We start from the raw sequence: 17,500 nt of genomic DNA, 5'->3' as shown, positions 1-17,500 counted from the left end.
ACAGAATAAATTAGAGTTAAGTGCCTTGCTCAAGGACACATTGACCGATTTTTCACCTAGACAGCTCAAGGATATGAATCAGCGACCTACAGTTATATGCCCAACTCGCTTAACCACTAGGCTACCTGCCGCCTATTACACAACCCAAGTGGCTAGGCTATTGTTTGGGAAATATGGAACACTACAAAGGCCCTTTCTCCCTGGTGAGTAGATATGCTGTGACACTGTTCAACCATGTAAAGAGAGGTGAAGAGGGAGACAGAGAGAGAGAGAGAGAGAGAGAGAGAGAGAGAGAGTGAGAGAGAGAGAGAGAGAGAGAGAGAGAGAGAGATCTCTATCTCTGCCCCTCTGCCCCGTCTCTCTCTATCTTTCTATCTCTGCCCCTCTGCCTCTACTGGGTGAAATACCACAGTGTTCCATCACAGCAGCAAGATTTGTGACCTGTTTCCACGAGAAAAGGGAAACCAGTGAAGAACAAACACCATTGTAAATACAACCCATATTTATGTTTATTTATTTCCCCTTGTGTTCTTTAACTATTTGTACATTCTATGCCATCAAAAGGAACATACATTTCAACATACCAATTAGGATTTGGCTAAATATACTTGAATCAGTCATAGAGCCCATTGCCCTCTATGGTTGTGAGGTCTGGGGTCCGCTCACCAACCAAGACTTCACAAAATGGGACAAACACCAAATTGAGACTCTGCACGCAGAATTCTGCAAAAACATCCTCCGTGTACAACGTAGAACACCAAATAATGCATGCAGAGCAGAATTAGGCCGATACCCACTAATTATCAAAATCCAGAAAAGAGCCGTTAAATTCTATAACCACCTAAAAGGAAAGCCATCACCTACAGAGAGATTAACCTGGAGAAGAGTTCCCTAAGCAAGCTGGTCCTGGGGCTCTGTTCACAAACACAAACACACCCTACAGAGCCCCAGGACATCAGCACAATTAGACCCAACCAAATCATGAGAAAACAAAAAGATAATTACTTGACACATTGGAAAGAATTTACAAAAAAACAGAGCAAACTAGAATGCTATTTGGCCCTACACAGAGAGTACACAGCGGCAGAATACCTGACCACTGTGACTGACCCAAAATTAAGGAAAGCTTTGACTATGTACAGACTCAGTGAGCATAGCCTTGCTATTGAGAAAGGCTGCCGTAGGCAGACATGGCTCTCAAGAGAAGACAGGCTATGTGCACACTGCCCACAAAATGAGGTGGAAACTGAGCTGCACTTCCTAACCTCCTGCCATATGTATGACCATATTAGAGAGAAATTTTTCCCTCAGATTACACAGATCCACAACGAATTCCACAGTGTGCCATCACAGCAGCAAGATTTGTGACCTGTTGCCACGAGAAAAGGGCAACCAGTGAAGAACAAACACCATTGTAAATACAACCCATATTTATGCTAATTGATTTTCCCTTGTATACCTTAACCATTTGTACATTGTTAAAACACTGTATATATATAATATGACATTTGTAATGTCTTTATTGTTTTGAAACTTCTGTATGTGTAATGTTTACTGTTAATTTTTATTGTTTATTTCACTTTATATATTCACTTCATATATTATCTACCTCACTTGCTTTGGCAATATTAACACATGTTTCCCATGCCAATAAAGCCCTTGAATTGAATTGAATTGAATTGAGAGAGAGACGGGGCGGAGGGGCAGAGATAGACAGAAAGAAAGAGAGAGAGAGAGAGAGAGAGAGAGAGAGAGAGAGAGAGAGAGGGGGCAGAGATAGAGAGAAAGAGACATGTTCAGACGACTCCTCAGTAGAAGATGTGTGTGAGTCAGCCCTGAGGGCAAGCCTGGAGCCTAGAGCACGACCAAACATGCTGCACAGTACCTCTTCTCACACACACACACACACACACACACACACACACACACACACACACACACACACACACACACACACACACACACACACACACACACACACACACACACACACACACACACACACACACACACACACACACACACACACCTGAGTGAGTCTGTTTCAAGGATACCTCATAGGTAAGGCATTCAGTTGTCCATATCAGATACATTTGTCTCTTTGTCTGTCTCTCATTACAATACTCTCTCAGTCTACTGCTCTCTCAGTCCACTGCTCTCTCAGTCCAATTCTCTCTCAGTCCAATTCTCTCTCAGTCCAATTCTCTCTCAGCCCACTGCTCTCTCAGTCCACTGCTCTCTCAGTCCACTTCTTCTCCCAGTCCACTGCTCTCTCAGCCCAATGCTCTCTCAGTCCACTGCTCTCTCAGCCCACTGCTCTCTCAGTCCACTGCTCTCTCAGCCTACTGCTCTCTCAGCCTACTGCTCTCTCAGTCCACTGCTCTCAGCCTACTGCTCTCTCAGCCTACTGCTCTCAGCCCCCTGCTCTCTCAGTCCACTTATTCTATCAGCCCACTGCTCTCTCAGTCTACTGCTCTCAGCCCACCGCTCTCAGCCTACTGCTCTCTCAGCCCACTGCTCTCTCAGCCCACTGCTCTCTCAGCCTACTGCTCTCAGCCTACTGCTCTCTCAGCCTACTGCTCTCTCAGTCCACTTCTTCTCCCAGTCCACTGCTCTCCCAGCCCACTGCTCTCTCAGTCCACTGCTCTCTCAGTCTACTGCTCTCTCAGCCCACTACTCTCAGCCTACTGCTCTCTCAGCCCACTGCTCTCTCAGCCCACTGCTCTCTCAGCCTACTGCTCTCAGCCTACTGCTCTCTCAGCCCACTGCTCTCTCAGCCTACTGCTCTCTCAGCCCACTGCTCTCTCAGCCCACTGCTCTCTCAGCCTACTGCTCACAGCCTACTGCTCTCTCAGCCCACTGCTCTCTCAGCCTACTGCTCTCTCAGCCCACTGCTCTCTCAGTCCACTGCTCTCTCAGCCCACTGCTCTCTCAGCCTACTGCTCTCTCAGCCCACTGCTCTCTCAGTCCACTGCTCTCTCAGTCCACTGCTCTCTCAGCCTACTGCTCTCTCAGCCCACAGCTCTCTCAGTCCACTGCTCTCTCAGTCTACTGCTCTCTCAGCCCACTGCTCTCACCCTACTGCTCTCTCAGCCCACTGCTCTCTCAGTCCACTGCTCTCTCAGCCTACTGCTCTCAGCCTACTGCTCTCTCAGCCTGCTGCTCTCACCCTACTGCTCTCTCAGCCCACTGCTCTCTCAGTCCACTGCTCTCTCAGCCTACTGCTCTCTCAGCTCACTGCTCTCTCAGCCCACTTCTTTCTCAGCCCACTGCTCTCTCAGTCCACTGCTCCTCTGGGCAGGTTGGGATCTGCCTGGTTACAGGACCACAACACACCCGTAGTCTGGGTATCTCAAGACAAACCTTATCTCTGTTTTAAAACATGGATATGATTGGTTGTGACAGTTGATACTGTATGTCTTTATTATGACTGTGTTATGTAGACCCTATAACTGAATGATCATGTCAATGATCAGATCTCCAACAGTTTCTGATAAAGGCATCACTCTGTAACAAGGTAACATCAATGGTCAGATTTCCAACAGTTTCTGATGAAGGCATCACTCTGTAACAAGGTAACATCAATGGTCAGCTCTCCAACAGTTTCTGATGAAGGCACCACTCTGTAACAAGGTAACATCAATGGTCAGCTCTCCAACAGTTTCTGATGAAGGCACCACTCTGTAACAAGGTAACAATGAGGCCTTTATGTCCACTTCTCCTGTTGACTTTTCTTAATATTTAATTCCCACCACGTTTCACATTCCATGTTTATTGTTTCCTAATGTTACGCGCCCCTAATGTCTATGACACTACAGATCTGAGCACGGCTGTGACCTGACAGGAGAGGTCATATGATGTCTGTGACCCTCTGACCTCTGCAGTCGAGCAGTGGTCACATACACAGTTTAGCAGATGTTACAGCAGGTGCAGCAAAATGCTTGTGTTTCTAGCTCCTACACTAGTAGAATGTCAAACAAGTACACAAATAATAAATAAGAAAAAAGTAGAAAAGTAGGCAGAAGTACGGGCCTAGTATTCATAGCTGATTTTGAAAAGGCCTTTGATAAAGTACAACTAGAAATTATATATGAATGCCTCGAGTATTTTAATTTTGGAGAATTTCTTATACAGTGGGTTAAATTTGTGTATAGTAACCCTAAATTCAAATGAGTAAATAATGGTCACATCTCTGATAGGAGTGAAACAAGGTTGTCCGTTATCGGCATATTTTTTTATTATGGCCATCAAAATGTTAGCTATTAAAATCCGATCCAACAATATCAATGGGTTAGAAATTCAGGGTTTAAAAACAAAGGGGTCATTGCACGCTGATGATTCATGTTTTCTTTTAAATCCGCTATCTGGATCCCTGCACAGCCTCATAGAGGATCTAGATAAGTTTTCTAAACTCTCTGGATTACAACTGAACTATGATAAATGTACCATATTATGTAATGGATCGCTAATAAATACTACGTTTACATTACCGTACGGTATAGTACACAAATAAAATGGTCTGATGGTGAAGTGGACATACTCTGTAGTCATATCCCGAAATAAAGAAAGTGATCTCGCTACAATACTGTACATTTTAATAGAAAGTTAGAAAAAATAGATAATATGGTGCTACCATGGAAAGATAAATACCTGTCTATTTGTGGAAAAACACCATGATTAATTATTTAGTCATATTCCAGTTTACCTATTTACTTACGGCCCTGCCTACACAGAACGACTTGTTTAAAAATATATATATGAGCAAAATATATTTCACTTTATTTGGAATGGCAAGCCAGACAAAATTAAACAGGCTGATTTATATAACGAATATGAATTCGGAGGGCTGAAATGATTAAATATTAAAGAATTGAACCTCTCACTAAATGCTTCAGTCATACAAAAGCTGTACTGAAATCCAAACTGGTTCTCTAGCAGATTAGTAAGGATGTCTCATCCCATGTTCAAAAATGGCCATATTCCCTTTATTCAGATTACAACCTCTCACTTTTAGTTATTTGAAAATTAAATAATCTCCAGAATATTGCTATTTTTAAAACAAGCAACAGAAAGCTGGTTGCCATTTCAGTTTAATCCACCAGAAAAGACTAAACATAATTTAAAACAAATATTATGGATAAACTCAAATACACTAACTGATTAAAAGAAACATTATAAAAAAAGAAATAATTGAATAATCTTTGTTCATGAATATCATAAATATGACGGGTAGAGGTATGTCACACGCAGCTTAAATAGATCTATGGAAAGGTCTGCTCTATCCAAAACTACAACCAACTGACTGCAAAGGTCTGCTCTATCCAAAACTACAACCAACTGACTGCAATGGTCTGCTCTATCCAAAACTACAACCAACTGATTGCAAAGGTCTGCTCTATCCAAAACTACAACCAACTTACTGCAACAGTCTGCTCTATCCAAAACTACAACCAACTGACTGCAAAGGTCTGCTCTATCCAAAACTACAACCAACTGACTGCAATGGTCTGCTCTATCCAAAACTACAACCAACTGACTGCAATGGTCTGCTCTATCCAAAACTACAACCAACTGACTGCAAAGGTCTGCTCTATCCAAAACTACAACCAACTTACTGCAACAGTCTGCTCTATCCAAAACTACAACCAACTGACTGCAAAGGTCTGCTCTATCCAAAACTACAACCAACTTACTGCAACAGTCTGCTCTATCCAAAACTACAACCAACTGATTGCAAAGGTCTGCTCTATCCAAAACTACAACCAACCGACTGCAAAGGTCTGCTCTATCCAAAACTACAACCTACTGATTGCAAAGGTCTGCTCTATCTAAAACTACAACCAACTGACTGCAATGGTCTGTCCTATCCAAAACTACAACCAACTGACTGCAATGGTCTGTCCTATCCAAAACTACAACCAACTGTCTGCAATGGTCTGCTCTATCCAAAACTACAACCAACTGATTGCAAAGGTCTGCTCTATCCAAAACTACAACCAACTGACCGCAAAGGTCTGCTCTATCCAAAACTACAACCAACTGATTGCAAAGGTCTGCTCTATCCAAAACTACAACCAACTGACTGCAAAGGTCTGCTCTATCCAAAACTACAACCAACTGATTGCAAAGGTCTGCTCTATCCAAAACTACAACCAACTGACCGCAATGGTCTGCTCTATCTAAAACTACAACCAACTGACTGCAATGGTCTGCTCTATCTAAAACTACAACCAACTGACCGCAAAGGTCTGCTCTATCTAAAACTACAACCAACTGACTGCAATGGTCTGCTCTATCTAAAACTACAACCAACTGACCGCAAAGGTCTGCTCTATCCAAAACTACAACCAACTGACCGCAAAGGTCTGCTCTATCCAAAACTACAACCAACTGACCGCAAAGGTCTGCTCTATCCAAAACTACAACCAACCGACTGCAAAGGTCTGCTCTATCCAAAACTACAACCAACTGACTGCAAAGGTCTGCTCTATCCAAAACTACAACCAACTGACTGCAAAGGTCTGCTCTATCCAAAACTACAACCAACTGACTGCAAAGGTCTGCTCTATCCAAAACTACAACCAACTGACTGCAGCATTACCACAAAAATGGAGTAGGCAAGTGGAAAGAAGAGAAGGAAAGGAACTTGTTTGTCAGTCCAACATTAAATACCAAAATTGTGATAATTAAAAAATATACACATTTAATTTAAAGACCAAAAAATGGACAGCTGCGTCATACAGGTTGCAAAATAGAAGAGATTTTCGATGTGCCGATTCCATGGCACATGGTTTATGAACTGATAAATACAACAACGCCAGATTCAGAACTTAGTCTTTCAATGTAAATTATTACACATAATTCTTGCAACCAATAGAATGTTAAATATACTGTATGAGGGACACAGATCTAGCTGCGAAGAGACATAAACATTAGATCACTTGTTTTGGTACTGCCCATATGTAGGTTCAGGAATGTCTGAAGAATTGCAACATTTACCTGGAGCTAACTTTGTAAATAGCACTGCTAGGTGACTTGAAAAGCCACAGTCAAACAATCAATAATATAATACAACTTTTAGGAATATATTAATCTTTAATTTACAATCTGTAGAAACTGTGAGAATATGAAGGTTTATAACTTTTGTGAAACATTACAGCACAGTGGACAATATATGGCAGCTAGAAATCTAAACTGTATGTTCCTCAGAGATAGATGGGAGGGGTTGAGGGGAGCTGAAGACTGGGACTGGATGGTCTTCAGAGATAGATGGGAGGGGTTGAGGGGAGCTGAAGACTGGGACTGGATGGTCTTCAGAGATAGATGGGAGGGGTTGAAGGGACTTGAAGGCTGGGACTGGATGATCATATGAGATAGATGGGAGGGGTTGAAGGGACCTGAAGGCTGGGACTGGATGGTCTTCAGAGATATGGATGGTCTTCAGAGATAGATGGGAGGGGTTCAAGGGACCTGAAGGCTGGGACTGGATGGTCTTCAGAGATAGATGGGAGGGGTTGAAGGGACCTGAAGGCTGGGACTGGATGGTCTTCAGAGATAGATGAGAGGGGTTGGGGAGAGCTGAAGGCTGGGACTGGATGGTCTTCAGAGATAGATGGGAGGGGTTGAGGGGACCTGAAGACTGGGACTGGATGGTCTTCAGAGATAGATGGGAGGGGTTGAAGGGACCTGAAGGCTGGGACTGGATGGTCTTCAGAGATAGATGGGAGGGGATGAGGAGATCTGAAGGCTGGGACTGGATGGTCTTCAGAGATAGATGGGAGGGGTTGAGGGGAGCTGAAGGCTGGGACTGGATGGTCTTCAGAGATAGATGGGAGGGGTTGAGGGGAGCTGAAGGCTGGGACTGGATGGTCTTCAGAGATAGATGGGAGGGGTTGAAGGGACCTGAAGGCTGGGACTGGATGGTCTTCAGAGATAGACTGGAGGGGTTGAGGGGAGCTGAAGGCTGAAACTAAAAACAAATAAAAAAGATAACTAATGTAAAATATATTGTCATAAAATGTATATAGTATGTAGAAGCTGGAAGTAGAAGCCTAAGTATTTTTGTCCATTAGTTTACTTCAATTAGGGGAGGGGTGGGAGGGTTAGGGGAAAATAAGAACGATTAATTAAATATTTAAATAAATATATATGGGGATTGGAAATTATGCAGACATTTACATTGATAGAACCCACAATCCAACTGTAATGTTAAAGCTGATCCACCACCACCAGCTAATACAGAAAAACAACCATTTGAAAAAAAAGTAGACATCGGTACGCAACACAAACTGCAGAAATATTTTGTCCCAACAGACAAAGGAGGAAGTTGGACACACACACTACCGGTTCGGTTCTAACCTGCTCCAGCCTCTTCCATGTACTATCAGGTTTGTGAAATGGACATCAACATACATACTCAATACATCCAAAGACAATGATAAGGAAGCTTTCCCAACCCAGTGTGTTCCATCAGATACTGGACTGCTCTGGAGAGACAGATGTTATGGGTGGGTGGTTTGGTGTTTGGTGGTTTGGTGTTTGGCCAGACAATAAGATATTTTCATCTCATATGGAGTCAAAAGAGAGTTTCTTTATCTCATGATCTTAAAGTTATCTCAATGTTATCTGTAGGTAACTAGCCTCCTATTCATCAATTACCCGAACACACATGTTCACATGCAAACGCACACATCCTGAATGTCACCAGACATGCCACCAGGGGTCTTTTCACAGTCCCCAAATCCAGAACAAATTCAAGAAAACGTACAGTATTATATAGAGCCCTTATTGCATGGAACTTCCTTAATTAAATCTCATATTGCTCAAATAAACAACAACATGTTCTAAAAACAGATAAAGCAACACAATGCCTCTCCCCTATTTGACCTATATAGTTTGTGTGTATGCATTGAGATGTAGGCTACATGTGGATTTACATTTTTTTAATGTAGTTGTGTTCTTGAGCTGTTCTTGTCGATTGATGTTCTGTATTATGTCATTCTGTATTATGTTTCATGTTCTGTGTGGAACCCAGGAAGAGTAGCTGCTGCTTTTGCAACAGCTAATGGGGATCCTAATAAAATACCAACATACCAATACCAAATAAAGTGCAAGGATGGAAAAAGTGATGAAATCTCAAAAGGTAACGCCCCCATCTAGGGGTTGTGGGATCTGTATCTGAGCTAGATAGGTGTGTCCTTTGGAGAGGTAATTTCCCCACCTTGGGGTTGTGGGATCTGTATCTGAGCTAGATAGGTGTGTTCAGATGGAGAGGTAACGTCCCCATCTAGGTGTTGTGGGATCTGTATCTGAGCTAGATAGGTGTGTTCACTGCGAAGCACAAACACCAACCACACTATCCAGATGTTGTTTTTTCTTATTTTGTTGTGTCATTCTGAATGATTTAAATGCATTATATCCACATGTTGTGTTTTTAAATGTTCAAATAAATAAAATCAAATAAATCTCCCCTCCTCGTTCCCCCTCCCCCTCCTGTTCTGTTCCCCTCCTCGCCTCCCCTCACTCCTCTCCTCCCTCCCTTTCTTCCCCCTCCCTCCCCCTCAGATTCCGGGCATATCCAGAGTGTGGGTGTTGTCATCTCCCAGAGTGAGAAAGAGAGAGAGAGCATGTCTGGACAGCACAACATCACCAGGACAGCCGATAACAGCGGTTGCCAGATTGGGTAATGTCCTGCACAACTGTGACATTCTAGAAGATTGAGTGGGATTTTGCCTCTGATTGAGCTCACAGTTGTTAATAGAATCTGGCAGCACCGGATAGCAGTATTCCCCAACACTAATACATACTGTATCTACAGACAAGAGAGGGGACGAGATGGGGAGAGAGGGAGCAAGGGGAAGAGAGAGGGGGAAGAGAGGGGAATAGGGGGGAAGAGTGGGGGGAAGAGAGGAGAATAGGGGGAAGAGAGGGGAAGAGAGGAAGAGAGGGGAAGAGAGGGGGAAGAGAGGGAGCAAGGGGAAGAGAGAGGGGGAAGATAGGGAGCAAGGGGAAGAGAGAGGGGGAAGAGAGGGAGCAAGGGGAAGAGAGGGGAAGAGAGTGGGGGAAGAGAGGGGAATAGGGGGGAAGAGAGGATGTGAGGGGAAGAGAGGGGAAGAGAGAGGGGGAAGAGAGGGGAATAGGGGGGAAGAGAGGAAGCGAGGGGAAGAGAGGGGGGAGAGAGGGGAATAGGGGGGAAGAGAGGAAGCGAGGGGAAGAGAGGGGAAGAGAGAGGGGAATAGAGGGGAAGAGATGGGAATAGAGGGGAAGAGAGAGGGGAATAGAGGGGAATAGAGGGGAAGAGATGGGAATAGAGGGGAAGAGAGGGGAATAGAGGGGAAGAGAGGGGAATAGAGGGGAAGAGAGGGGAATATAGGGGAAGAGAGGGGAATAGGGGGGAAGAGAGGGGAAGAGAGAGGGGAATAGAGGGGAAGAGAGGGGAAGAGAGAGGGGAATAGAGGGGAAGAGAGGGGAAGAGAGGGGAATAGGGGGGAAGCGAGGGGAAGAGAGGGGAATAGAGGAAGCGAGGGGAAGAGAGGAAGCGAGGGGAAGAGAGATGGGGAAGAGAGGGGAATAGGGGGGAAGAGAGGGGAATAGATGGGAAGAGAGGGGAATAGGGGGGAAGAGAGGAAGCGAGGGGAAGAGAGGGGAAGAGAGGAAGCGAGGGGAAGAGGGAAGAGGGGGAGGAGTTTCATGTCTCTCCTGATGCTTTATGATGGATAGGCCTCGCTGCAGGTCATCATAAAACACACAGAGAAACACTCTCAACATGATTAACTACAAACAAGCACGTGTTCCCAGACACTGTACTGCATATTGCAATACCTCAAGCTGTCAATCACTACAGTAATGCGTGCTTTACAGCCTCAATTTGTCAGGGCATGGACTTCACAACGTGTTGTAAAGGTTCCACAGGGATGCTGGCCCATGTTGACTAGTATGCTTCCCACAGTTGTGTCAAGTTAGGTGGATGTCTTTTGGGTGGTGGACCATTCTTGTGACACATGGGAAACAGTTGAGTATGAAAAACCTAACAGCATTGTAGTTCTTCACACAAACCAGTGTGCCTGGCACCTACTACCATAGCCCGTTCAAAGGCACTTAAATATTTTGTCTCGCCCATTCACCCTCTGAATGGCACACATACACAATCTATGTCTCAGCTGTCTCCTTTAATTAACAGCTGTCTCCTCCCCTTCATCTACACTGATTGAAGTGGATTTAACAAGTGACATCAATAAGGGATAATAGCTTTCACCTGGATTCAGCTGGTCAGTATATGTCATGGAAAGAGCAGGTTGTCACGGCCGTTGAAAGAAGTAGACCAAAGCGCAGGGTGGTGAGCGTACATATTCCTTTTTATTAGGATGACGCCGACAAAAACAATACAAACACAACCGTGAAGCTTAAGGTCTATGTGCCACAAACAAAGTTAACTTCCCACAAAGAAAGGAGGGAAAAGGGCTACCTAAGTATGGTTCCCAATCAGAGACAACAATAGACAGCTGTCCCTGATTGAGAACCATACCCGGCCAAAACATAGAAATACAAAAACATAGAAAACAAAAACATAGAATGCCCACACCAAATCACACCCTGACCAAACCAAATAGAGACATACAAACGTTCTCTAATGTCAGGGCGTGACACAGGTGTTCTTAATGTTTTGTATACTCAGTGTACAGTATTTATTAAGGGAGGCCTCTCCCGGGTCGCTGGGGCGTCTCCTTGGGAATTAAGTCTGTGTGTACTTCCACTGACCTGTTGGAGCATTAACCCTCTGTGAAGGCCGGCTGAGACAGTGGGAAGTAAAGGACTTCATGTTCACACTGAACACACACACACACACACAAACATACAAACACTCACACACACACGTGCACACACACACACACACACACACACACACACACACACACACACACACACACACACACACACACACACACACACACACACACACACACACACAAACATACAAACACTCACACACACACGTGCACACACACACACACACACACACACACACACACACACACACACACACACACACACACTCACACACACACACACACACACACACACACTCACACACACACACACACACACACACATACACACACACACACACACACACACACACACACACACACACACACACACACACACACACACACACACACACACACACACACACACACACACACACACACACACTCACACACACACACACAAACATACAAACACTCACACACACACACGTTTACATACACACACACACTCTAACATGTGTACAAAACAGACACACATACGGGCACACATACGGGCACCACTCTCATCTCTCTCTCTTTCTCTTTCTGTCTCTCATATACACACCACCCAGCCCCCCCCCCCCCACGCTTTCCCCTCTAGACAGCCTTCATCCATCCATCCATCCATCCATCCTCTCTCCATCCATCCTGTTTTCCCCTCTAGACAGCCTTCATCCATCCATCATCCTCTCTCCATCCATCCTGTTTTCCCCTCTAGACAGCCTTCATCCATCCATCATCCTCTCTCCATCCATCCTGCTTTCCCCTCTAGACAGCCTTCATCCATTCTCTTTTCTTTCCTTATTTTTCCTCCCTCCATCCTCCCTCCATCCTTCCATCCCTCCATCCCTCCATCCATCCATCCCTCCCGCCCTCCCTCCCTCCCTCCTTCCATCCATCCTCCCTCCCTCCCTCCCTCCCTCCCTCCCTCCCTCCATCCTCCCTCCATCCATCCTCCATCCATCCATCAAGCCTCCCTCCATCTTTCATTCCGTCTATGGAGTGGCACAGAGGAGTTAAATCAGCCGTTTAGCAGACAAAGAGTCCAATGATCTGTCTTATTCAGTATAATAGAGATCTGCTATCTGCCCTCTACCCCATGATATCACCACACAGATATGTGGCTGTGCCTAACAGACAGGCTGGCTTCCTATGACGCGGCAGGAACATGCACACGCACACACACACACACACACACACACACACACACACACACACACACACACACACACACAAACTAGGGAAATAGTAACTGCTTTGTCTCTCTGTGGGTGTTATTAGTCATGTAGAGCGGGGTGTTCCCCCGGAACACTGGAGTTCACTCATAACCCCCTGATCCCTAACCTCTGCTCTGACTTTCCATGCATCCCTGAGCCCATAGGGCACTATGTAGGGAATAGGAGCCAATAGGAGCCAATAGAGAACTATGTAGGGAATAGGAGCTAATAGGAGCCAATAGAGAACTATGTAGGGAATAGGAGCCAGTAGAGAACTATGTAGGGAATAGAGGCCAATAGGAGCCAGTAGAGAACTATGTAGGGAATAGAGGCCAATAGGAGCCAGTAGAGAACTATGTAGGGAATAGGAGCCAATAGGAGCCAATAGAGAACTATGTAGGGAATAGAGGCCAATAGAGAACTATGTAGGGAATAGGAGCCAGTAGAGAACTATGTAGGGAATAGGAGCCAATAGAGAACTATGTAGGGAATAAGAGCCAATAGGAGCCAGTAGAGAACTATGTAGGGAATAGGAGCCAATAGGAGCCAGTAGAGAACTATGTAGGAAATAGAGGCCAATATGAGCCAATAGAGAACTATGTAGGGAATAGGAGCCAATAGGAGCCAATAGAGAACTATGTAGGGAATCGAGGCCAATAGGAGCCAATAGAGAACTATGTAGGGAATAGGAGCCAATAGGAGCCAATGGAAAACTATGTAGGGAATAGAGGCCAATAGGAGCCAATAGAGAACTATGTAGGGAATAGGAGCCAGTAGAGAACTATGTGGGGAATAGAGGCCAATAGAGAACTGTGTAGGCAATAGGAGCCAATAGGAGCCAGTAGAGAACTATGTAGGGAATAGAGGCCAATAGGAGCCAGTAGAGAACTATGTAGGGAATAGAGGCCAACAGGAGCCAGTAGAGAACTATGTAGGGAATAGGAGCCAATAGGAGCCAATAGAGAACTATGTAGGGAATAGGAGCCAGTAGAGAACTATGTAGGGAATAGAGGCCAATAGAGAACTATGTAGGGAATATGAGCCAATAGGAGTCCAGTAGAGAACTATGTAAGAAATAGGAGCCAATAGAGAACTATATAGGGAATAGAGGCCAATAGTAGCCAATAGAGAACTATGTAGGGAATAGGAGCCAATAGGAGCCAATAGAGAACTATGTAGGGAATAGGAGCCAGTAGAGAACTATGTAGGGAATAGGAGCCAGTAGAGAACTATGTAGGGAATAAGAGCCAATAGGAGCCAATAGAGAACTATGTAGGGAATAGGAGCCAATAGAGAACTATGTAGGGAATAGGAGCCAATAGAGAACTATGTAGGGAATAGGAGCCAATAGATAACTATGAGGGAATAGGAGCCAGTAAAGAACTATGTAGGGAATAGGAGCCAATAGAGAACTATGTAGGGAATAGGAGCCAATGGAGAACTATGTAGGGAATAGGAGCCAGTAGAGAACTATGTAGGGAATAGGAGCCAATAGAGAACTATGTAGGGAATAGGAGCCAATGGAGAACTATGTAGGGAATAGAAGCCAATAGAGAACTATGTAGGGAATAGGAGCCAGTAGAGAACTATGTAGGGAATAGGAGCCAATAGAGAACTATGTAGGAAATAGGAGCCAATAGAGAACTATGTAGGGAATAGGAGCCAGTAGAGAACTATGTAGGGAATAGGAGCCAATAGAGAACTATGTAGGGAATAGGAGCCAATAGAGAACTATGTAGGGAATAGGAGCCAATAGAGAACTATGTAGGGAATAGGAGCCAATAGAGAACTATGTAGGGAATAGGAGCCAATAGAGAACTATGTAATAAAGAGGGTGCTACTTGGGATGCAGGCCTTGTCTCAGTCTGTCAGACAGCAGGAACACATAGACAAACTGATCCAAGGTAAGTTTCATTTTTCCACTCTGATGGTTAAGGATAGTATTTAGAGAGGTATGCTGATCCTAGATATGTGCCTAACAGGTTCAAGGCTACTCAATAGTCTAGGAGTTGAGTTCTGATACAGCTCAGACACTGTACACATGAAGGTACCTAGAGAGAGCTGAGTTGCCTTCTAACAAGTCACTGGCAGGTCCAAAAACCATGCAATTCATATCACAATGAGCGTAATGCTGAGAATATGAATGTCTGCATCAGGTTTGAAAACAGCAGTGACATTTCACACAAGTTGTTGATGCATATTAGTCATGAGAAGTAAACTTCAGAACCCTCTCCCTCTATCCCAGTCCCCTCTCTCCCTGTCCCCTCTCTTCCTCTCTCTCTTACCTAACGTAGCAGGTGTAAAAGAAACGCCTGAGCAGGGTCGGGAAAAGCATCCTCCCTCCCTACTTCTCTGTAATCCTCTCTTTCTTCCCTGCTTCTCTCTCTCTCTCTATCTCTCTCCCTCTCTCTCTCTCTCTCTCTCTCTCTCTCCCACCCTCCCTCTCTCTCTCTCCCTCTCTCCCTACTTGTCTGTAATCCTATCTTTCTCCCCCCTCTTTCTCTCTACATCTCTCGACTCCCAATCCAAATTAAATTCAAACCTACTAACTTAAATTCATATTTCAATTTAACCCTGCTAACTGAAATTCATATTTAAATTAAATGCTGCTAACCCAAAGCCATGAATAAATTCAAACAGTACATTACTCAAAAGCTTGAGGGAGTATGTATTTGTGTCAACTTGTAATCTAATACCACCCTGAACAGAAAGGGACTGGTCTGAGCATGTACATAACGCAATCAATGTAGTCGCGCGCACACACACACACACACACACAAACAAGCACAAACAAATACATGCCCACAGCCTCTCTTCATTTTCCGGAACTATCTTTGGAATGTGTGGAATTCCAACCTGTGACACAGAGAGGTCAAGGTATGAATACAGAGATCAGATCTATTATGTAGACCAGAGAGGTCAAGGTATGAATACAGAGATCAGATCTATTATGTAGACCAGCGTGTTTTATGTCATTCTGTATCATTCTGGTCTTTATTACGATATACTGTATGTTCTGTTTCTGCTAAACCTTTCCATATGCTCCCAGACACACCGGAGAGACAGTAACCATGCATGATTCAACACAGACACAGCCTGAGATGATGAGAGGATGATCAGGGGATAATGAGGGGATGTGCCCCAAATGCCATTTTATTCCTTTAATAGAGCACTACTTTTGACCAGAGATCTATGGGTTCTGGTCAAAAGTAGTGCACTAAATAGGGCATAGGGTGTCATTTGGGATGGTACAATCCAACTAATGCTATGTGCCTCTGAGGAGTCAACCTCAACCTCTCCCCTCCCCTCTCACACACCCACCTGATGCTCCTGGACTCAGAACACACACACACACACACACACACACACAGACACACACACACACACACACACACACACACACACTGGGCACTAGCCCATTCCACTATTTCTCCAGTCAGTAGGCTAGGCTTTCTGCTGTGTTTGCTTTGTGAATGCTCCACTTTACAAACTGACGATTTGTTGGCTTGGCTAAGGAGAGAAGAAAAAGAGAGAGGAAGAGGAGGAGGGAGGAGAGGTGGAGTAGAGAGGAAGAGGAAGCTAGAGAGGTAGAGAAGAAGCAGAATGAGAATGAGGGAGGAAGAGGACGATAGAGGTAGAGACAAGGTAGAGGAGAGGGCGAGAAGAGTTAGAGAAGAGGAAAGGAGAGGTACCAAGAGAGGAGAAGAAGGGAGGGAAAGGAGGAAGATGAGGACAGAGAAGAGAGGAAGAGGAGAAGAAGGCTGGAAGAAATGTTAATAAAATAATTGCCTTAATAACATTCCTCTGGCCGGAACATGGTAAGACGGGCTCCTGAGTGGCGCAGCAGTCTAAGACACTGCACCTCAGTGCTTGGATAGAATCCAGGCTGTATCACAACCGGCTGTGATTGGGAGTCCCATAGGGCGACGCACAATTGGCCCAGTGTCGTCTGGGTTTGGCCGGTGTAGACTATCATTGTAAATAAGAATTTGTTCTTAACTGACTTGACAAGTTAAATAAAGGTTAAATAAAGGGGAAAAAAGACATGCCTCATAAAATAAAAAGGTTTGAAGGAATTATGGTTAAATAGTTTCAAAATGTTGACTGCCTCCACTCAGATTGCAAGGTGGGTGATGCTGAAGCGTACAACAGGCACTGACCTTCTGTCCTATCAGAACGAACAGGTACTGGCCCTTCTATCCTATCAGAATGAACAGGTATGACCTTTATGTCCTATCAGAACGAACAGGCACTGACCATTCTGTCCCATCAGAACGAACAGGCACTGACCTTTCTGTCCTATCAGAAAGAACAAGCACTGACCATTCTGTCCTATCAGAACAAACACGCACTGACCATTCTGTCCTATCAGAACGAACAGGTACTGACCATTCTGTCCTATCAGAACGAACAGGTACTGGCCCTTCTATCCTATCAGAATGAACAGGTATGACCTTTATGCCCTATCAGAACGAA

The 17,500-nt window shown here is 44.7% G+C and overlaps 1 protein-coding gene across 2 annotated transcripts in view; it reads right to left on the bottom strand.

The window, feature by feature from the left end:
• The window catches only part of LOC110504375 (actin filament-associated protein 1-like 1), a 63,912-nt gene that overhangs the window by 39,981 nt on the left and 6,431 nt on the right, over positions 1–17,500 (bottom strand). The gene's annotated exons all lie outside the window — the stretch shown is intronic.

This window comes from Oncorhynchus mykiss, chromosome 25 (genome assembly GCF_057628025.1).
Source record: "Oncorhynchus mykiss isolate SJ-2025 chromosome 25, ASM5762802v1, whole genome shotgun sequence".
Lineage (NCBI taxonomy): Eukaryota > Metazoa > Chordata > Actinopteri > Salmoniformes > Salmonidae > Oncorhynchus > Oncorhynchus mykiss.
This window is presented reverse-complemented; position numbering and strand designations above follow the sequence as displayed.